We start from the raw sequence: 23,330 nt of genomic DNA, 5'->3' as shown, positions 1-23,330 counted from the left end.
GAAATCGCTAACGGTGATTGCTCAATAATAATAATAATAATATTAATAATAATAATAATAATAATAATAATAGGTTTTGGGGAAAGGAAATGGCGCAGTATCTGTCTTATACATGGTTGGACACCTGAACCGCGCCGTAAGGGAAGGGATAAAGGAGGGAGTGAAAGAAGACATAAAGAAGAGGTGCCGTAGTAGAGGCCTCTGGAATAATTTCGACCACCTGGGGATCTTTAACGTGCACTGACATCGCACAGCAAACGGGCGCCTTAGCGTTTTTCCTCCATAAAAACGCAGCCGCTGCGGTTGGGTTCGAACCCGGGAACTCCGGATGAGTAGACGAGCGCCCTAACCACTATTGCTCAAGGCTTCAGGAGGCAGATTCAGTACAAACCACAGCCGAGGCGCCGCGGAAATGAAACTACTGTTGCACAGACACCATGCATAGTGCTTCATGCTGGTGGTTGTTGCGGCAAGGGTAAAACATTCTAGTGGCAGCGATTCTCACCTCCACTCTTTTCTTCACCAGAAGAAGGCACACTGCAGCAGCTGACACATCTCAATTTAGTGAGCTCATTGCTGAAGAACTGCGAAGCCAGCACATAATCATTTCAATAATGATTGCAAGGCGCCTGACCGGCTTTTTTGTAAAAGACCTCACCATTTGCAAAAGAGTTAATTCAAAACTTCCAGGGTAATAGTGCCGCACAATTTGTCTTTATTCACTGCTATTTACAAAGTACCATCCAACTCTAAGCATTCCTTAGGTTGGCAAACATTAAAAACGAAGAATGCACACAAGGTTCGAACTTCTCATGAAATCTACCTTAATTTTTCCAGTATTAACAAACTGTACCCTCTCTGCTAAAATTAACCAGGAAGCTGTGGCCATGGAAGCAGCTGGCTACCAGCGGATACTCCCTGCAGCGGTCGTCAGCCCTTGGCATCTGCGAGGATAACCTGCGTGACGTGAACTTGTGCTGCCACTATTCTGCTCTCAATAAAAGTAGCCTCCTGATAAAATGAGAGGTGGTAAAGACAGCTTGCTTACTTTGGGCAAAGAAGGTACATCCTAAAACTTCGCTTTGCCTCTGAGAAGAGTGGTTGTGCATTGAAGAAAAATGCAAATCTGGGCAAGTTCCTTCTGCTTAGAGAACATAGCACAGAAAAAAGAGGGTAACACAAATTAAGGTAGAATGGGCGCTAACTTTTAGCAGAACGTTTACCCATAAGAGAAAGAAATATATTTAAACCTCGATTTATCAAAGTGGGTATAACTGGCAGTTTACATCGTAGTACTGAAATTTCGCTACATCGAAATTAGTCACTTAGCATGCTAAGAATCTGCCAAAAACACGCTGAGGATAGCTCACGGGAAAACAACTATTTGTGATTAAAATGGTCCTTTATTTCTGCCATTTCTTCACCAGGAACAACAACGTTATGCGTGTCTTGCTTATGTTGCGAGCTCCAAAGCCGTCTCAGCACGTCTATCTCGCCTACCATCGTAGCATGGCCAAAGAGGGCGACGCACCCGTCTTGAGTTTTTTGGTTATAAGCCAATAGTCTTTAGTGGCGCATACTGCGGTGACCGTCCGTCCATTACAACGCCACCTACGCCACGTGATTTATTTGCTGTTACCGTTCGTTCGTTACATCGCCGCCTAGGTCACGTGAGAGAGCGCCAGCTGCTCATCTCCTCTGTCGTGAAATGAATTCAAGCACGGCAAATTCAAACCAGCGCGATGAGTCGCAAACAGCTTTCGCCTTCCCGCACTTAAGCTATATCTAAGTGCCTCCAACGAATTTTGCTCTTATCACCATCTTGTAAGTGCTCCGACCACACCACGGACACAGTGACGTCTTCAGTCGCTGCCGGGGACGGGAGCGTTGCGGCAGGCCAAGTCGACTACCCCCACCGCTCCTTACTCTCCTTTTTTCTCTATGTCGCCAAGAGCGAGAAGACTGTCCTTGAATCACCAACAATTGAAATAAAATCAGGCTGATCCTGCTCCTTATGTTTTCCTCCGTAACCGCGTGTGTGTGTCTTCTTGCACATACGCACATCGTGTGAGTGAGCAGCGAGGTTGGCAGGTGTGAAGCACACAACTGGCTTTACAGCTGACGGGTGTGCAAAGCACTAACCGTTCCAGTCCTTTTTACCAAGCTTTGGGCAGCTGTAAACGCGATAAACGCAGTGCGCTCCCATTGAGCACCGGCCGCGTTTTGTTGCATTCGGTGCCAGTTTTGGGCTGAAACATCGTAACTAGCGTTAAAAAATACAAAGGCAACGAAAAGATACTGATGGGGCACATGCTAGACATCAACGTGATGATAGAGTTGATGTCCAGCATGTCTCATTTTAATTTTTTTCTTGTCCCTTGCATTTTCTAGCGCTATTTACCATGTTTCAGCCAGTGAATCAATAGCGCCAATTAGCCAGTCTTTCTTCTTTATTCAATTTTGGGTGAGACAGTGACGGCAACAGGCTGATCTGTCAGACTGCCGAGGTTGCGGAGATGCTCGGCCAGCCTTGCTCCGGCTACCCCGGATGCCGTGGCCAGCAGTGCGTCTGCCTATGCACTCTGTATGGGAAATCCGGGCAGGTCTCATATATTGCGTACACGCTCTGATGATGCGCGCTTCACCACAGGCTACGCTCAACCACGAGCGCCTGCGATAATTTTTCGGCAGGTTCGTTTTCAGCCAGCAATGAAATTTCGTCACATTGAAAGTGCAGTACAATCTACATTGTTATACTGAATCTGAATATACATGACGTTCTATGAATGCGAAGTTAAGAAAACGAGAATATTTCGTTATATCGAGATGTACCAGTATATACAGGCTACAATGATGATGTCATATGTGGCTATGCTCATAAAATGCTCACCTAGGGCACAATCTCATGCTTCTGCAGCGCGATGGATAGCTCACTAATGCACGCGGTGTAAGTCTCATAAATATGAAAGGCTTCCACTAGTTCCCTTAAAGCGCTTACTGTGCCGGGAACACAAATGTAAACAGATCATCATCATCCTTATTTATTATACCCTTAACTCGGGTGTGGTATTAGATAAAGAGGGGGAGGTTACGAATGAAAAGAACACAAAAATTGATGACCAAAATAGAAGCACAAAACTCAAAAGGCTCAAGTACAAAATCACACTTCGAATGATACAGGCGCTGCAATCAAAACGAAGAGGAAGCAACAATTTATGACTTCAGATGACACATCAGGCATTGTTTAAATCTAACAGGAACACGTTCGATTACAACATGTTCAGGAAACTCTTTCCATGTCCCAATTTCTCCTGGTAAAAAAATATTTGTTAAATGCGTGTGTAGATCCATGTAAGCGCCGGATGCTGATAAAGTTGAAAAGACGAGATGATGTACGTGTGCACTGGTGGCACTAGTAAAGAATCACAGAGATTGGGGCAGTTGTGGTAAAGTTTATGAAACAGACAGAGGCAGGAAATTTGCATCTAAGGGCTAGTGGGCTGATACCGAGAGATGACTTAAATTAATACTGTTGATGCTGTAGCGAATGTCATAGTTTGAAGATTTAAAACAGACAGCGCGATTCTGGATGGATTCAATTTCGTTAATGAGGTGCGCCTGATTAGGAGACCACATTGCCAATGCGTATTGGAGCTTCGGGCGAATGAGTTTCGTACGCAAGTTTACCAATGGATGGCGGTGATTGTGAAAGTGACCTTCTTAGGAAGCCCGGCGTTCAAGTGTCAGAAGCTAGTTTTGTGACATGCTCATTCCATGTTAGTTTATTGACGATCAGGTCGCCTAGACTCAAGTTGTGATATGATAGCTGAGTTTAGTGAATATGCATAGGAAACGTTGGAACCTTTACCTGAGACGTGCATAAATTTTAATTTATAGTTACGTTCAGTTCCGTCATCCAATCTGAACACCAATTTTCAATTTTACGTAAGTTGTTCTCAAGGGTTAGCTGGTCAACGTGAAAAGAAATGTCACGGTACAACATGCAGTTAACGGCGAACAGACCAATGGATGATGCTATGCCATAGGGGAGGTCATTTACGAAGATTAGAAAAAGCAACGGCCCGACGTTACTTCGTCAGTGGCGGAATGATACTCTCCGAAGACTGTGCATTGGAAGCGGTTTGTGGGGAAACAGTTAATCCAGGATAAGGTTAGTGGACCAATACACAGGCATTTAAAGAATACGCAGGCAATTTAAACATTAGCCTTTAGTGGGAGACATCATCGAGTGTTTTCGAAAACTACAGAAAAATTACTTCGGTTTGGAAAGACGAGTCAAGGTTAAAGTTAAGGTCAGAAGTGAATTAACAAAGTTGGGTGTCGCATGAAAGGCCAGAGCGGAAACCATGCTGACTTGCAAAAAAAATAGAGTTATTTTCAAGGAGGTTAGCAACATTGGAGTAAACGATGTGATCCATGATCTTACAGGCAGTTAATGAAATAGGGCGATGATTGGATGGATTCCCGATTTGAACACAGAAGCTACTCTGCTTAGTTTCCAGTAGTCCGGAATTGAATTGCTAACTAAGGACTGGATGATAATGATCTTTAAGATATTGCTGGAAATAATTTTAGCAGAGTGAAGTACCTTTGCAGGGATATTGTCGGGGCCGGGGCTACTTGAGAGTTAAGCCTGTCAATACGTTTTACGACTCCTTCGGAACTGATATGAATGGAGGGCATCTGTACGAAGTTTAAAGGAGGCAGGGTAGGTCTGCTGAGGGCAGGTTCAGATGTGAAAATAGAAGAGAACTATGAATTCATAGCATCAGAACGCTGATCGTTTGGTACAGGGAAGCTGTCATGATTAAATAAGGAAATGTTGTGGCTTTTCGTGAGGAGTAAGTATATTCCAAATCTTTAGGGGGTTGGTACGGAGGACGCAGAGTAGGTCCTGCTGATGAAACTTTTCCTTTGAGCGTCTTAAAAGTTTTGTGTACTGCCTCACGCAAGTATTTTTCCCATTTGGGCTTACAATGTGATGTCCTGGCTGCAAGAAAAAAGCGTTCTTTTCTTTCGGGATAGCTTTCTCAAAGCGTTCGCATACCAGGCTTTTCCTGTATTGCTATCAATATAAGCGAGAGGGACGTACTTGTGAATCAGAGATAAAAGTTTGTGCTTGTATAACAAGCAGTTTTTGTTCACAGATTTTAGTGGCAGGTTCGCGAAAAGAATGAGAAAATATTTCTAACTGTTAGTTGATACCAGAAATGTCTGCCCATTTGTAGTCGCGCATGTATTGTCGGACAGATGGTTGTCGGACAGGGTTGGGGAAGGATAAGTCGAATAACAGCATTTTGTGATCGCTCACACCACTGACACATTGCACTGACTGTACCAAATCTGGAGTGGTGGACAAGACAAGATCCAATGTGTTATTATTGCGAGTTAGCGTGCTGACTTCTCAGGAAAAGTTAAAAGTAAAAGCGGGGCAAAAAAATTCTTTGGACCGGCAGGGGGATGCAGATAAGCTGATCAATTCAATATCAGGAAAGCTAAAATCGCCACAAAGTATATAATTGTCGTGAGGAAAGCGAAAATTAAATTCAAGAAAGACCTAGTGCAGATCGCTGGTGAAAGAGGCATCAAAATTCGGTGGGCGGTAAGAGGCAATCAGTATATTTGTGCTTCCAGGAGGCGAAATATTTACACAGAGGACTTCACTGCGGTAGCCAATATCAACAAGTGAAGAAGGTGAACCCGATTTTACCAGCACGAGAAACCCACCGCCCCTACGACCAGCCCCATCGAGCCTATGAATGGCGAAAGATGACATGTCTTCAAGCAGTTCGTCATTACTGCTGTCCGGAGTCAGCCATGTTTCGGTGAATACCGCAATATCACTCTGATTGTTTTTTAAAAGAGCTTCCACAGTTTCCTTCTTTGGGATGAAACCGCGAACGTCAGCGAGCACTACAGGCATTGTTCAATAGATACGCGGACGCACTCATGGGAGCTTGGACTTGTGTATACAACGCCAGGACCGGGTGCCGGTTCGTTCGCGGTGACTGCTATGCTTTTAATTCTTGCACGGACTCGGAGACACCGTCATAAATGTACACCTTGTTGCCAATAACGAGCTTGTCAAAATGCATCTTGAAGTTGGGACACAGTCTGCTGGTCGGCAGCTCTCAACGAGCGCTAAAAACGCGACGAACGCTTCGCGTCATCTGCCACTTCGCTTCGATGCGCGGCCGTGTCGGACGCAGTGGCCCTCCAGAGAGCGCAACCATGCGCTCGCGTTACAAGAGAAGGTTGCTAGTGACACGTCGACAGGACCAGATGGTATTCCGATTATATTAATAAAAAAGCTTGGACCAAAACCCAAGCAAACATTAATAGAGGTAGTGAACAAAATGGTAGTGGATGGCAAAGCCCCCAATGAATGGCGATCAAGTAGAATGAACATGATATACAAGGGAAAAGGGGACAAAGCGGACGTATGCAAATACCGTCCTTCAGAAACGCACTGCGATGAGTCTCGGTTAGCCTGAGCAGCTGTCTGTGGAAGGAATTTAGCAATGAAAGGGGAGCATGCCTCTAGCGTGCGAAGATGCGGTACGCGCGCGCGCTTCTTCGCTGCTATCGCGGTGGCCTCATTAATCTCATAAAATCATCGCTATATTTGAATCTAGAAATTGTGTATTTTAAGGTGCACGCGACAAGAATAAAGTGGATGGCAGAAACAAAATTGTTGGAGCGAACCCACGCAAGCGCATTTCGTACAGCGCTGTTTGTGCCGTCTGCCCCGGCATGGTTTCGTTTTTGTGCTATCGTTCGCGAAAGCGTCGATGTAACTCTGCCAACACACGCACAAAAAATCACGTGGTTTGTAAGTGTGTTGGCGTTGGACTGGGTGCTTCCAGAAGTCGCCGAACGCAGCTGCGAACAAGTGCCTATATAGAGTACGTGTATAGTCTCGCTTTTTCTGGTCGGCGTCGCCATTACGCGCGCATTGAACGAATTCCGGGACGGTGTAAACTACCATCGTGAGATGACTTTCACGACGTACGACTAGGGAATTATGCAACAATTGCATTATGCAACATATATAGGCGATCGAGTTTCAGTTGTAGGGGCTTCTGTGGCAGCTGGACTATCTGGCTCATATGAAAAAAAAAACGTACCGGGAAAAACGGAGCAACCGCGAACGTAACAGCGGGTTCTACTGAATGTTTGTTCTGCAAAGGGAAAATTAATCCTGCCTCTTTTCATTTCGAGGGCTAGAAGCGCCAGATGCGGAATTCCATCTCATATCTATATCACTGTTTCGCTGTGCCGCATGCAAGCACTATGATCAGTGCATTTGGTGACAAAACCTTTTATGCGCGATCCTTCCTCGAACACACGCTCACACAGTGAATTCTCGTTGCTTCGTACTCGCTTTTATAGCTCAAACTTTCGGTCAGTCTATTAGAACTGCATTAAGAGCGCGAAGAGTGAGCGCGTGTGTACGGCGGTGGTTTTGTAGCCGTGCTCCCTTTGAGCAGTCTTATATATAAATTTGTCGTTATAATAAACTTTTGAGATTCGCGACAAGTATTTTGAAGATGAAGACAATATATCCAACGGTTATTACGTTTAGGGACAAATTGTGCGCGCGCAAAGGGTGGGAAATATATACACTATTGTGCGTTTTTATCGCTGACACTTTCAAAAATTTCCCCGCCTCAACCGCTGGCTCGTTTGCGGTGAAACTGCACACAGATCTTGCGTATTATGGTAACTTTTGTATCGTAGCAAGTTTGACAATGGTACTTACTTAGTTGAGCCGTGCATGATGCGAAAACGTACACGTCTACGTAGAGATCGGCAACCAAAACCCGCAAACGACGCTTTTGCGCTGAAGGGCCGCAGTGGCGCCATCTGTCTGTTTTGGGCACTGGAAGCCGTCACGACTAGGCCGCAGAGCGAGCATTGCAAACAATATTCTTTAAAAGGTAAAGCCTCGTTAAATCATTGTAAGCGTTGTAAGCGCTTCAGTAGAAGCAGACGAAACAACAGGAACGGCATATTCAAACGGCCCGCGCTCCTTGCAGCGAAAAAGCGTCGTCTGCGGGTTTTGACTCGTCGATCTCTCGTAGACGCTTACGTTTTCGCATCATGTGCGCCTGAACTAAGTAAGTACCATTGTCAAACTTGCTACGATACAAAAGTTACCATAATACGCAAGCTCTGTGTGCAGTTTCACCGCAAACGAGCCAGCTGTTGAGGCGGGGAAATTTTTGAAAGTGTCAGCGATAAAAACGCACAATACTGTATGTGGCCACGTACCAATGCTCAGGTATTGGTTTGGTTTATGGGGGTTTAACGTCCCAAAGCGACTCAGGCTACGAGAGACGCCGTAGTGAAGGGCTCCGGGAATTTCGACCTGGGGATATTTAATGTGCACTGACATCGCACAGTACACGGGCCTCTAGAATTTCGCCTCCATCGAAATTCGACCGCCGCGGCCGGGATGGCACCCGCGTCTTTCGGGCCAGCAGCCGAGCGCCATAACCACTCAGCCACCGCGGCGGCTCTGGTCAGGCATTCGACGTCTCGATACTTCAAACTATTAAGTGACCGAAAATTTGTTCAAACTATGCTGATTAGAAACAAAGGGTAAAGGGGCAGCTTTGTCGCACTGAAATACGCGATTTTGACGGAAGCGAAGTGCCAGTTTGTAAATACCGCAGGTTGGAATTAAGAGATTTCCCTGTCTGTGTACAGTAGACACCTTACATACCCCATTGGCAATAATGGCCCTCAGCAGCTGAGATAAGTTAGAAGAAAAAAAAATTAATCTGACATTAACAGGTGATGCAACTTCACTCAACCACATAGCTCAAGCCACTGTTCTGCTTGAGGAAAGATAGGACACAACAGTAAGAGAAGACTATAAATCTATAATAAGACTATAATAAGAGAAGACTATAATATAAAAAAGACTATAAAAGCTTGATATTACCCAGTTTGTGCACCCGAAGCATAAATCATGAAAATCAGGTTAAGTCCAGTTCCTGCTCAAAAAGTGCCTTCAAGAGGATGTAATTTTCCAGTCCAACAGTCTGAAGCTACTGTATAGAAACTGGCAGACGTCTTGAAGCTGAAGGCAATAGATTAACTGGCCGTGTGATGGTTTCCATGTCATGTTGCATGGCATGAATTACTGCGGAAGACATCGTTTTCTTTATGCTCTTTTACAGTGCAGTTTCGGGTAATGCCAAGTTCACAAACTGCCAGCAAGAGCCCAGCGCTACAGAATCCGCCTCATTTGCAGCGAGTTGCAATCCCAGTAGCACTGCTAGGGCTGTTATCTTTGTAAAATACCTAGAATAAACATTCAATTCAAAGGGCCTAGATTATAATGTTCAGCAAGAGCTTCCCCAGCACTGTCATCGCTCAAGTGCTGAATGAGGGGGTGGTATGGGTACAAGCATCCCACTCAGTGATGATGCAATTAGAAAAGTCACTACCCTCCTGTAATAAAGTTGAAACTGGCCCCTCCTATGCAATAAAAGTAGGCACATGCAGTGCCCACAATCATCCTGTTCATTCCCTGATGTACATTTTCAGTGGGCTTCAGCACCCGTTTAAGTTGTCTCAAAGCAGTATGTTAGTGAAATTTCTTTGTTTTCATTAGCTTTGTGGAGCATTTTCTGCTGCAATGGCATAAACAGGAAGGCACTATGCGGTTCTGCAGGAACACTTCAGACTGATGCGACACACGGCAAGCACTTACCTCAAATATGAGTAGGTTACTCAGAGGAAACAATGTGGTGGTTGGGTATAGTCTTCAAAAAAAAACTGCTTTGTAACACGGCTTTTCCATATGGCCAACGAAGTTGTTACTCATTTATTCATACACTTCATTAATTACTAACAAAGCGTGTCAGTAGGAATACTTTATTTGCCAAGGAAGTCCTGGCCGACGTGGGCCTAATGCGACTGCCTGTACGCCAAGGTGCAGACTTGTGGGCACATTCTTGAGCCAGTAGCCTGGAACGGGGAATAGGAGCCTTGGACCAGAGAATGCCGCGCCATGCAAGATCGGCTGCTGCAGTCCCTCCACTAGTATCAGTCATACACAGGGTTGGATGCCATGAAAAGAGAAAAAGTATGCAAGCTCAGAACAATAAAATGCAACTAATAAACCACTAAGAGAAACCCACAAACAAATACACAAATAATGGAATGCATATGAAGGAAAAAAGATAAAGACATCTCCCAACAGGCTACAGCAGCAGCCCACGCACTCCTGTAGTGGCTTTGCGTATGGACACTAGAAAGATCCTAAAAAAAAAGGATAAAAGGAACATTGTTCAAGACGTGCCAGAGAAACCACACACAAAAAGAAGTGTGTACAAGGCAGAGACCAAGAATGAATAAAAATAGTCAAGACAAACAATGAAAGAGTTTCTGAAAGGCTTCTGAAGCTGGCACACAGGAGGTCACAAGCTCCATATGTTAAACCCAAAACCTTAAAGGGGCGGAGACATCAAATTTTTGGTTGGAGTGTTCTTAGTTTCAAACATTGCATACTCCCACCCGGCATGTGATACGTGCTCTGCAATTCAAATATGCACATTAAATATTATCGCATTATTTATACTGAGCGATTTCGGTTTCTGAGTGTCGGGGTGCATTATGACGTCACTCCCAAGGAAGAGCAGCAACCCTGGTCATGTGGGCTCCAAACGTAGTGACACAGGAACCGCTGCATCGTCTGGACTCGTACACATGCTGTGCATATCAGGGCCTTTCGAAATGCCGGCCAGTACTGCGATATGCTTTATTTTCGACTAGTTCAAATTATAAAACAGATATTTGAAATTACAACGCAAACATGTTTCCACAAAATGCAGTGATGAAAAGACACATGTCATTCCTCTTCATAATTTATCACATCCTAAAGCTTATTGAGCATCTCAATGAATGAGGAAAAATCATGTAGAATGGTACAATTAGTCTGAGCCATAACTGTGTTCAGGAAAAAACATGACAGCTTGACTTTGTAAGTCGCTGAACAACAATCTTTCGACTGTTCATTTCTCGGCCTTTTGGCAAAGATCATAGCACTGAAGCGCGGCCTTGTGGTAGAGCATCCGCCTCACATTCGGGAGGTGCTGTGTTTGATTCCCAGTGCCGCCGGGTACCCACCGGTTTTAAGATTTCGCCGCCATGGTGCTCAGCTCATCTAGGGTGAGATGCTTGGGAGAAGGGTCTTCGACCAAACCGTTGCCTTGATGGATCAGAGATAAGTTCCGGCGTCAAACAACCCTAAATCCATCTGGTGCGGTAGAAGTCCCATCTTTTTTTTTTAAACCAGTCATGCACACCTGCCGATGCGTGTGAGCCAGCCACAACGGTAGCAAGAAAATACCACTGCACTTTGCTTGAAGGAGGTTTGTGAGCGAGAGAGCTATGGCACATCTGTCTTGAGGCTAGAGAAGTGAACGTTAAGTTTTGTAACTGGCACAAGGCGAGAGTTTTGGACTGCGGGTTTTAACCACGTGGTGACATTTTTGTGTCCGCATTTGACGGGAATTTTGAGGCGCAGGCTATCCTTCCCACGCAGTGCACCCCTGCAGAGCCGAGCACTAGGCCGGGGGCCGCCTGTTCCCATTGGATTAATTGGCTGGTGGACCGGAGGCCGCGGGAATCGTACCCACGACCTCCCGTAGTCGAGGCGAGCACTCAAGCACGAGCCCACGGCTGCGGTGGAGATGCTCTTGTCACAGTTCAGACACTGAAAAGGCGTATGACGTGATGTGGCATTGTTGAGAAACACTAATGACACAAAAAATCGATGAACAGCAGCTTAAAGAGACACTGAGCAGAAATTGAAGTTTGCTTGTATCGATAGAATACCAGGTCCTGATCACAAGAACGCCACTCTTACTGAAAACAAAGCTCTTGTAAGGTAGAAAATAGCAAGAACCAAAATACAGGTATCGCCGCCACAGGCCGATCTTGCAAGTACAAGCGTGCTGACGTCATAGGACAAGAGACGCCACCTTGGAGGAATTGTCCTGCCTACATGGAGGTCGCGAATCTTTGAGGCTATCGAAGGAAGGCTGCACGGTTCAATATTGAAGTAAGTTCTGTTTTAAAACCAACAGTGCACTTTTATCACACAAGGAAGACAGACAAAAGGCAACCTGAATGTTTGAAGTAAAGAAAACTGATGCTTGGCGGCGCCACAGGCAGCCAGGAGAGTTTCGATTTGATATGGCGCTTTGCGTCTATGAACTTTGCGTGCCCCGAGGCTTTGTTTTTGACGCGCCTCGATTTACAAGCGCAGAACAGCAGAGGAACTCCAAGTGCTAGTTAACCTTTGAAGGAGCTTGTTAAGGCTGGTCAGGTGATCGCCACAGCCGATGAAAAACTATGATGGCACGATGGTCGGTGATCGTAGAAGGCCGTTCGCAGTATAAAGAGCACTTGTGCTCTTCGCACGCTCGCTCGGCGAAACATTCCCGGCTGTGCCAGGCAACTTCAAACTACTTAACGGAAATCGTTTATTAGGGACGGGAGATAAGGTACAAGGCAGTTAAGAAAAATTGCTGACGGCCTAGTGCTGTTAGGCCAGGATGTACGTAACGAAAGTGCGAAGACTTCTGCATCGGAAGAGTGCATTCACTAGAAGCGCCTTTATTAATGGTTAACCTTGAGCCGTCGTGACGGAGTGGTAGCATCTCCGCCTGAAAACGCTAAAGGCCCTGGTTCGATCCCGAACCTCGGTGCAGGATTATTTTTTATTCAATGAGTGGGCGGGGGGTTTCAGTGGCTCCCATAGATGCCGCCACCGAATACGTTGGTTAGTGGTTAAGCGCAGGCTCTGTTAAGGAACGTTTATACGCCGGCGTAATGCGCGCGCACGCTGCATGGTGACGTTACGTTGGCCAAAGCGAGACCCTCTATACTCCAACTGCGCTTGACCGCTGACGCGTTCAGCGGCTTCGGCGCACACTGACCGCACTGGCGGAGTGCTTTGAGCATGTCTCTATTTCGCGCCGAATGCGTCAGCCGCCGCCGGCCCGGCTAGACCGATTCGGCTCCGTGGCGAGGAGCGCGTTGTGACGTAATTCAATAGTTTCGGCAGTTGGGCGGAGCTGTTCTTTTCGAGCTCTCGGCTAAATTAATCCATTCAAAGTACACATCTGAAGGTACATGTAAGTGGGCGAGAGCCCGATCCAGTGGACCCGTTGGATCTAGCGGAAGCCGTTGAAGCGTAGTGCGTCGGCTTTAGTTTCAAGCCACCAACTTTAAACGCAAGCGCCCTTGAGCACCCACCCGTTTCTTGTGGCAAAACAATAAATAAGTAACTTTAATTGGCCCTTGCAACCGTGGGAGACCTCGATGCAGCCTGCTGCACCGTGCAACCGCGCCGTTAAAGGAATCACAATCCGTTGTCCCCAAAGCCCCGGTCAGCCTCCGATGGGCGCAACGCGCCGACCTTGTCCTGGCCCTTCACGACTCCCCGCACTGGGGTTATGATATCTGATTATCAACGGCTGCTCACTGAGGAAGGGGGAAACGACCCGCCGGTGCCTAACCTAACTGTGCTCCCTGAAAAGCATCACACGCTCTCTGGGGCTAAGGTCGCTGAAATGTGGGCTGGAGTTTTTGCGAGAACTTCGTCGTCGGGTTCGGGAACGGGATCACTCGTTACGCTGGCAAGACACCGGTGCAAGCGTAAACGAAGCGACGGTAGCAACCCCTGATAGACGCCTTCAACGTGCGGCGGCGGTAGCTTTCATTTTGGCAGCTGCTAGACCGCACCGCTAGCGGCCAGAAGTCACGGAGTCTGCGTTTACGTCACGTTTCACGTCACTTCGTCCTGTGACGTCATAAGAGTTCTCGAGTTTGAATCGGAGCGGCGGGAAAAACTTTTTCCACTTGGAATCCAAATTTCTTTGAAATAAATGCACCTTTCGCTCGCGGACAAGCGGCAACAAAGCCATGAAATGCCGAACTATCAGATTTTGCTAACAAAAAAAAATTGATAGAGCTCTTCTCAGTGTCCCTTTAAGCTACAACAAGAGTGAGAGCATTAACAAGACGACCTCTTCCACTCTCCCTTGTGACACCTCCAGCTGTGGAATGCTGCCCCAGATGCAGCATTCTTGATGGGACATGGCCCACTTAACTCTTGTGCATGGGTTTCACCACACTGGAATCCCTGGCTGTAACGGACCCAGAGATGCTGACACATTTCAACTAGGAATCCGTGCAGGAATTTCAGCAGCTGTTTCCCTTCTCAATAGATGAAAAGTGCCTGGGCGATCCGGAGTCCTAGATTTGGAAGTCTGTTAAAATTATGCTCACAAGTTCTTGCTTTCTTTTAATGGTTCATAAGAGTGGTGGCCATATGTGCTGACATTACATGTGCTTTCACAAAAGAAACAAACAACTCTACTTTGAAAAAATTCTGGAAAATTTCTAAACGGAACACACTGCATGCTTTCAGGGGCTCCATACACTGCTCATTGTACTGCAAAAGAATACTTCAGGCTTTCAAGAAGGAACCCTTGAACAAGAGGGCTGAAAGGTTGGTTTGCTCATCACTGAGAAGCACTGCCTTTTACTGCCTTTCCAATGAAGGCACACTCTGGCATCCCTTTCGATAGCAGCAATGCCACAGGACAAGCATCAAGCGATTTCCACAAAAAGAAACAGCTTTTTACGACCTCGTCATCACAGCTCGAACCGCAGAGAAACTAGCCTCTATTTGTTTCTGCAACAGCCTACAAGATTGACGGGGCCTGAGAGCAAGATTTACAGATCGATTTTGATGCCACACTGGAGTGGCGTGGCACCTCGCATCAGTATACTGAAAGTGCATGAATTCTGCACATTACTATGACTACGGCTTATTCCACAGAAAATACTTTTGAATGTAGCTGTGTCTATTCATATGCACCAGACCAAATTTAATGAGCAGTGTGGCAACCTGTACAGAGCGAACCAGTATACACAATGCTCACTTAATTGAAGACAAGAAAAAGACAGCTAGAACAGACAGGCTGCCATGCCTAATACTCATTAGAAGCAAAAATATGTCATGCCAATAAGAACGGACCGTGTGCTGGACACTCGCAGTATCGTTAAAACTCGCAGCAGACCTCTGCGTTAATTTCAGCCTGTCCTTTTCCGAGACTTGACCACTTTCTTGATGGTATCCCTCACAACTCGCCGATTTTTCCAGGTAAACGAAATTCCTCTTGACAATTCTAGGTTGCTAGACACCCTTTAAAACCGTCACAGCCCTTCAAAGAAATACAGTAGAACCTTGCTGTTCTGTTCTTGGTTCGTGTAATCTGCAGTATCACAAAACGAAAAATTATGCGTGTTGTGCTATTTTTATTCACAATACAAATTCTGGATAACTTTTCGAAGCGATTCCCTGGTAGACATGTCCATAATTTTGCCAAATTGTGACCATATGATGCATTCAGAGACCAAGAGAAAATACCAGCCAAGCTAGTCATCATTTTTGGATGCTTTGCCCACACGCACCTGAGCACTGCGGAAGACGCCGCTGCTGCCCTGCACAAAGGCAAGGACACAAAGCATCTTAAGAGCAGCTGCGGCTCTTCCACAATGCTCAAGTGTAAGGGGACAAAGTATCTGAGAACGGTAAGAAATAGTTGACGGACTGGACATGCCATGAAACTTCACCCCCATGGAAAACAAAAATATGGAAACAACTTGCAAGCGCTAGAAAAGGAACTTTTCAAAATTTGTTCCAGCACATTCACAAAAGTTTTAATGAAGTGAAAGTGCCAATAAATGCCAGGGACTAGGAAATGGTGCAAAACCTGGACATAGAGCCAGTCACGTGCAGACCAGCAAAAAAATTTTTCATAGGGGCTAATTCAAGCTTGTTGCCAAAACATTGCATTCATAACATCTAAAAAAAAAATGAATAGGGACAGGGGGGGGGGACAAAAAAATAGAAGGGAAGGTCTTGTTGCAAAAGGTCTTATTGCGTACCATTTGCACAAGCTATCATGTCAGGATTTCGCATTCATTGAAAAGCAGTGTGCAATCACCTTGAAATCAGTGTGTGGCAGACTAGCCAGTAATTAAATTACTGTACTATAATTACAGTAATTAAATTACTTTTCTCACTAATTTCTAATGTAATTCATTACTTTTGTGGCCTGGTAATTTATTAATGTAATGAACTACTTTCAAGCAGTAATTTCACAAAAAAGTAATTAATTACTAGCGATATTACTTTTGCTGCATACTGAGTCCATGCTTCTCCTCGTGTCTGCCATCCTTTGGCCTCGCGTTTGTGGAGATGAGCATATACAAAGCACAGATGCAGTTTATGGGGGTTTAACGTCCCAAAGCAATCGACTAAGGCTATGAGGGACGCCATAGTGAAGGGCTCCGGGAATTTTGACCACCAGGGGTACTTTAACGTGCACTCACATCGCACAGTACACGGGCCTATAGCATTTTGCCTCCACTGAAATGAGACGCCACAGACGGGATCAAACCAGAGTCTTTTGGGCCAGCAGCCGAGCACCATATAACCAATGAGCCACCGCGGCGACTACCAAAGCAAGAATAAATTACGGGGGCACTTGAGACTACTTCGATGCTTTGAAGGCAAAAAACATTCATTTTTTAATTTATATTGTTTCCTTCCTTTCTACTGACACACCTACTCATTAGCATACAGTCATTAGGTAACACATACATTAAATGAATCATTATTTGCCAAGAAGCAACGCAGTTTTGTGGCCCATGGGTTGCGCGATCGCCTCGCAATCTGAAGGCCCTCAATTGGTTCAATTCTCTACACCTTAGGAAGAAATTTTTCCCTCTGCTGACGACATCATTGGGGGTTGTGGACCGCGTTTCCTGGAAATCGACGACGACGCCAGGTATCAATGTCAATGTGTCATATAAGGCGTTCCCCTTAAAAGTGCACAACCAGTAATGGCCAGCACTCCAGGGAAGCGGCGCACGTGGACGAGAGGTGACGTGCGCATAGGCGTCAGCACTGCCTTGGTGAAGAGTCTGCATATCAGTCACAGGACTGGCATGCATCTTCCTGCACTGCACACGATCTCACACACAAACGCACTGCGAGCGCTTGAGCAAGTACTTTGACGTCGCCGCACTGACAAGAAGTCTCAACTGACACGTCTAAGAAAGTTGTTTGTGAGTTTTCGGGTTTTTGTGGCCTCATTTGAGGCCCTATTTCTAACTGAAGGGCAACATAGGCAACAGCGTCTCAGCAACATGCAATGTATTTCCACCAACTTGCCTCCAGAACAAATCAATTGAACAGCAGAATTGGCAGCTTCTCGCGCCCCTGCGCACTTCTGGGGTGATGCGTCGATAAGCAGTCAATGCACTCCCGCTGTTTACGCGGATGACAAATTCTTCAAAATCAGAATGGTGGGACCATATTACACATTGAACGATGTACTTCTGATTGAAGACTGATATGACAAAGAACTCATCTACATCAGCAAAGCGGCTGTTCAAATTGACTAAAGAGGGGCAAAATTTCTGACGCCCATTTTCAAGCTCAGTGGCGGTGCAAAAAAAAACTAGAAATTTTTTGCACAAACTATGACCAATGCGCAACATTTTAGCATCGAAACTAAGTAATTTTCATTACTTAAGGCAGGTAATTATAATGTAATGTCATTACTTTTTGAGAACAGGAATTTGTAATATAATTTAATTACTTCTGTTATTTCTAGGAAAGTAATTAGCAATGGAATTTAATCACTTTTCAAAGGTAATTTTGCCACGTATGGTGTGGGGTCAGCGGCTGCCTAGGGAACTTCTCAGTGTCCTTAAGTTCTTACGCAAACAATGACACACCACCCAGTTTCCTACATGTGACAATGTCCATGAGAAAAAGCAATATTGTGACAAGACCACGAAGCTGGCTGTGGTGCGTTACAGAGCACTCGCGCTAGGCCAACGGCCATTAAATTATATCTCTGCCGTCGTTCACCGCGCCTCGCTCTCTGGACGGCAACCACGCAACAATATTATACACCACACAGCATTTGCATTGGAGGGAATGGCCAAGAGCATTTTCCATTTGGCTTTCTGCGTGCTAAAGGAATATAGACACGTAATTTTGGTGGCATGTTTTCTTCTCTACAACGATGCAGAAAATACTACTACCTATGAATCACCATGTGATATTTGCCCATCCCCGCTAAATAATTTATAATTGAATTTTTTCTGTCACACTGTTTCAGTTTCAAGAGCCGAACAATTGCTGTGACATCAAAGAGTGCTTTTGTGTCATGTGAGGCATGGAAAAACGCCCATATAATCTCTGCTTCATCGTTATGATTTACTGCAGTGCTGAAGCCAGCCTTCCTCAAGAGCCGGAATGACAACTAATGTGGAAGCAGTGATTATATTGCAGTTTTTCACGTCTCACATGACCTACAACCTCTCTTTGAGGTCAGTCATCGTTCAGCTAGTGAAACTGAAACAGCACAAGAAAGAAATTCAGTTATATATTTTTTGGCAGCCAAAGGAGCATACCAAACGGTAATCCGTGTATAATAATGCCTTACACCTCATTACAAAAAAAGATCGGTTTGGTTTAGGGGGGTTAACGTCCCAAAATGAATCAGGCTATGAGGGACACTAGTGAAGGGCTCTGGAAATTTCGACCACCTGGGGTTCTTTAACGTGCACTGACATCACACAGTACATGGGCCTCTAGAATTTCGCCTCCATCAAAATTCGACCCCTGCAGCCGGCATCAAACACACGTCTTTCGGGTCAGCAGCCAAGCCCCATAACCTCTGAGCCACCACAGTGGCGTCATTACATTAAAAAGAAGAAACCACACACCCAAAAGTTAGGTGTGTATGCTCCCTTAAAGAACACCAGGTGTTCAGAATTTCCGGAGCCCTTCATTACGGCGGCCCTCATAGCCTGATTCGATTTAGGACAAACCCCCGTAAGCCATAACCTTTCAGCAAATAACTGTCACCATTTCATCAAATATCTCGTGCCATACCTTCTCTGCTTCTTCGACCTACACATAGAGGAGGTGAGTGATTGAGGCGTCATAATGAAAACCTAAGCAGTCAAGTCGAGTCGCATGGGCAGCATTTCAGCACTAATTCGTAAGTCGCCTGTGTGTATACATGCAACGATTTTTTTTCTTTCCGTGAAACGACCATTTCCTAGAGCAGGTTCATAGTAAAACCTCATTGCGATTTGATGCTTGAAAATTCTTCCAAGTGTTTCAGGATTTTGGTGGTTGTTGGTGTTGGCGGCACGCAGTTGGATGCAATTTCGTGACGACAGCAAGGCTATTGGACAATCGGACCTGCACTCGACCATTCGTTTTGGAAGCGGCCAGTGCCAAGCTGCATTTGAACTGCCTGAGCTGACGTTGCACGGTGCCGGCACCACCGCGGAACTTCACAGAACTAGTGCAGAGTGTGCAGCCAAATCAAAGAAACCTATCATGACCAATCTTAACAAAGCTGTAGTTCGGGCTTGTTCGTATAGCATATTAGAAGACATAGCGCAGCAAAACGGGACAGAGAAAAGGAGCACACAGGACGAGCGCTTATCCTGTGTGCTCCTTTTCTCTGTCGTGCTCCTTTTCTCTGTCCCATTGTGCTGCACTATGTCTTTTTCTAATATCACCACAATGACCTGTCACACACTGCAACAGTGCCTTGTGAGCTTTATGCACCTCACAAGCTTCCAAACAGTCAAAGGACATTAAGCACATTGCCCACAATGTTCATCTCTTTAAGGGCTCTTTACACCATCAGCTGTAAAAAGGTCTTAAGCTTAGAGGCTTTAAAATTAAGCTTGCCTCTCCAGTTGCCTCATGCGCTCCATTCTAGTTGGCTGCCTGGATCCAAGCACCTTTCCCACGTAAAACCGATGCTCGGCGAAAGTGGCACAGCACTCATTTTAAAATTCTCACAGAAGGTCGAGGGCTCACTTTGTGGCGCCTTAGAGCCTTTGCTGCCTCAGCATTTTAACGTCCCATTTGTTCAGCCTCTGCGCCAGCAAGCCAACGCCGGACTGCCAGCAAGCCAACGCCGGACTCGAAGCAGGAATCTGGAAGGTCCCTGCATACCACAAAACTGCCAGTCAGTTTTTAAAGTCGTTTTCTGAAATAAATATGAATTTAAAAGAACATGTTTCGCGGTGCAGACGCCAAAGCGTAATTGCTTATCTCACCGCAATTTTTGCACCTGTTTCAGAAAGCGGATTGTAACAACACCCCACAATTGTAAAGTGCAGCATTAAGTCAACACTCTACAGACTTTCCCAGTCGCAGAGCCACAAAAAATCGGACCGCGTACAAAACTCATCGCACAAACGGTTAGTTCAACTGGACTGTTGTCAAAAGTTTCCCGCCTTTTTTCGGGAGCACGCAAAAGCTGGTAATTATGCGTGTTTTACATGACCATGAGCTACGTTGGGTTGGGTTGACAAAAGATATAAAACACGCTCAGCGCAAGCTCTTTTCTGTTGAACTGCACAGAGCTTTTGAGCAGAACTTACGAAAAAACAGATGAGTCTTTCCCTCCGGGCCTTTGGGTCCACTGCCGGGAAAGCGGGCTCAGCGCTTTATCTGCTAACACAAAATATTCGGGCGCAAGGAAGTTGACAACGGAATGCCGAGTGTCAGATAACGGGCAGCACTCAGTATTAGAGATGGGTCGCTCAGGAGTGAGCCGGATCTTCTGAGCCGCTCTTTTAAAAGAGCGGGTGAGCCGTGGCTCAGGAAAAGTGAGAGGCGGTTCTTTTGGAGATCCGGCTCACTGATCCATAGGACCGTAGTCCAGCGTAGTGATCCGTGCCGAACGGCGAACTGTCTGTTCCGTCAGAGCTTTGTCGCTGGGTCTTCTGCCGGGTGCGATTTTCGCGCCATCTGTTAGCAGTGCGAGAAAGCTGGTTTGTCATTCAGTTAGCCGTGTCGAACCGTCCGTCAGAGCTGCTGGGTGCGATTTGCGCGCCATCTATTAGCAGTGCGAGAAAGCTGGTTGAGTGAACGGGTCGCCCGCTCTCTGAACGAGAGATCCGGATCTCCAAAGGAGCCATTCGGCTCACTGAGCCGAAGACCCGGCTCTTCAAAAGATCCGGATCTTTTGAAGAGCCGAGTCTTTGGCTCAGTGAGCCGTTTGGCTCCTTTGGAGATCCGGATCTTTTGAAGAGCCGGGTCTTTGTCTCAGTGAGCCGTTTGGCTCCTTTGGAGATCCGGATCTTTTCAAGAGCCGGGTCTTTGGCTCAGTGAGTCGTTTGGCTCTTTTGGAGAGCCGCTCTTCTGGTGAACCGATTCTCTCGTTCAGTGAGCCGTTTGGCTCTTTTGGAGAGTCGCTCTTTTGGTGAACTGCTTCTCTCGTGCAGTGAGCCGTGCAGCTCTTTTGGAGAGGCGCTTCTCTCGTTCAGTGAGCCGTGTGGCTGTTTTGGAGATCCGCTTCTCTCTCGTTCAGTGAGCCGTGTGGCTGTTTTGAAGGGGCGCTTCTCTCTCGTTCAGTGAGCCGTTCGAAGAACCGTTCAATCAGAGCCGGGTCTTCTGGCAAAGTGCGTATTTCTGGGCGAGTTGGTTGAGATACATTCCGAGCAAAAGAGCGCTCGCAGAGCTTGTCCTCGCTTTGTGTTGTCCTGCGGTGTTGTGTCTTCCTTGTCGTCCGTTGTCTGCGAGCGCTGTTTCGCTCAGAACGTGTCTTCTGGCAAATCATTGGCAAAGGATGGCGCCGTTCGTTGACAGCTGTTGTTCGAGCGATGTCTCACGACTCCCACCGATCTTGCATCGTGAGCTGGTGCAACATTTCGAAGGTATTAGTAAAAATACCTATAACACGGTTATTCTACTAATGCACATATTGTTTTTTTTTAAAGCCAAATAACTAAACTCTATAGCAGAGGTTACAGAGTAACCTACTAGTTATTTGGCTTTTATGAAAACAAAACAATATATGCATCCGTAAAATAGCCGTGTAGTAAATTCAGGCATGGTCTCTTCCTTTTCTTTAGAGAGGAACAGGGCCTCTCCAGGCAGTGTTTGAAGATGGGGACGATTGTCAAATGCAGATGATTAAGAGAGGAAATATATCTACATAAATGTACAAAGGCAAACTGAGTTACAGAAGAAGGTCTCATACAGACGGCCGAACTAACTCTAACTAAAAAAAAGGCAATTCTCACACAGAGAACATACACTACAAGACCTTACTTATCGACCCACGTGTTAAAGCCTAGGTATATTTGCAGAATTACAAGCCACTGCACGGAGCCTCTAGCTAAACTAGGCAATACCGACTTGTGATTTGTAATGCATTTGCTTGCGTTTTTGTAAGTTTTATAAACAAAGAAGTTAGGGCGGCCGTATTTCGAGGCCCGTCCTAAGTTTCGATAACCAATGAAGGTAGCCACCTACAGCCCTGAAGTTTGACACAACCTCGAGCCCAGGGCTTGGATAAAAGAAAAACACATAACGAAAATTTCCGAAAAACCTATTATTACGGGAGCCCTTACCCTTATTGCGTGATGCTCTTTTCCTTCCCCGCCCCACCTGCGCGTCGCCTCTCGAAGGATGACAAGTTTTCTTTCTTTTTTTTCTCAGCTAACTGGCGGTGCCACTAACCCACTGGCTCGTCCCAGAAATATCAGATAGCGGAGGCCCGCGACGCCTCGGCGCCATCAAGAATAGAGACGCGCTTTAAGGATCCGGTAGCATGCGGAAGGAAAAGAAAAAAAAAGAGATGGTCCCTGCGCCGCACTTGTGGAGAGAGGGAGTGGAAAGGAAAGAACCACGGCTCACTCGTTCTTCGTGTGTCCGTGTTTCATTGCGCTGTTTCTCCCCTAAATGCATTACCAACTAGCCCGGAACCTTGCTCTTCTGCTAAAAAGACCCGGCTCTTTCCTGAGCGACCCAAGTGAGCGGGTGAGCTGTTCAAATGATCCGGCTCACTTCAGTGAGCGGAGCCGTTCTGAGCCGCTCACTGAAGTGAGCCGCTCACTGAAGTGAGCCGTTTTGCCCATCTCTACTCAGTATGTGCATACCAACAGATAGCAAGAACAAATTACTCACGTGCAACACGATCGCACACTCCTCCCGCCGACCGGCCGTAGTGCTACTGAAAGCAATGCTTGGCTCGGCTCAAACATGAACAGGAAAAAAAAAAAGCCGATGTGAAGTTTTTTGATCCAACCAGATTCGACGTCATGGGTTGAAATAATGCTTACGTTATTTCGACCTGGTTGTAAGCGAGGCAGGATTGGCTGTGAGCGCCCGTACGTCATTAGTCGGCGATGTGTCGCGTTTGTCAAGAAAACTTAGC

General features: G+C 46.1%; 2 long non-coding RNA genes across 2 annotated transcripts; one reads left to right on the top strand and one right to left on the bottom strand.

Moving 5' to 3' along the window:
* The first annotated feature begins 8,087 nt into the window (after nt 1–8,087).
* LOC144112733 (uncharacterized) lies at nt 8,088–14,872 on the top strand. Its single transcript, XR_013310413.1, has 2 exons — nt 8,088–8,141; nt 14,477–14,872. It is a non-coding gene; the product is annotated as an uncharacterized LOC144112733 (long non-coding RNA).
* Nucleotides 9,908–23,165, bottom strand: LOC144112732 (uncharacterized). Its single transcript, XR_013310412.1, has 4 exons — nt 23,081–23,165; nt 20,548–20,617; nt 19,979–20,108; nt 9,908–10,074 (listed from the first exon to the last, which is right to left on the bottom strand). It is a non-coding gene; the product is annotated as an uncharacterized LOC144112732 (long non-coding RNA).
* Nucleotides 23,166–23,330: the final 165 nt, after the last annotated feature.

Source organism: Amblyomma americanum, chromosome 1, assembly GCF_052857255.1.
Source record: "Amblyomma americanum isolate KBUSLIRL-KWMA chromosome 1, ASM5285725v1, whole genome shotgun sequence".
In the NCBI taxonomy this organism is placed as follows: domain Eukaryota; kingdom Metazoa; phylum Arthropoda; class Arachnida; order Ixodida; family Ixodidae; genus Amblyomma; species Amblyomma americanum.
Note: the sequence above shows the minus strand (reverse complement) of the source record. Positions and strands in the feature narration are given on the sequence as shown.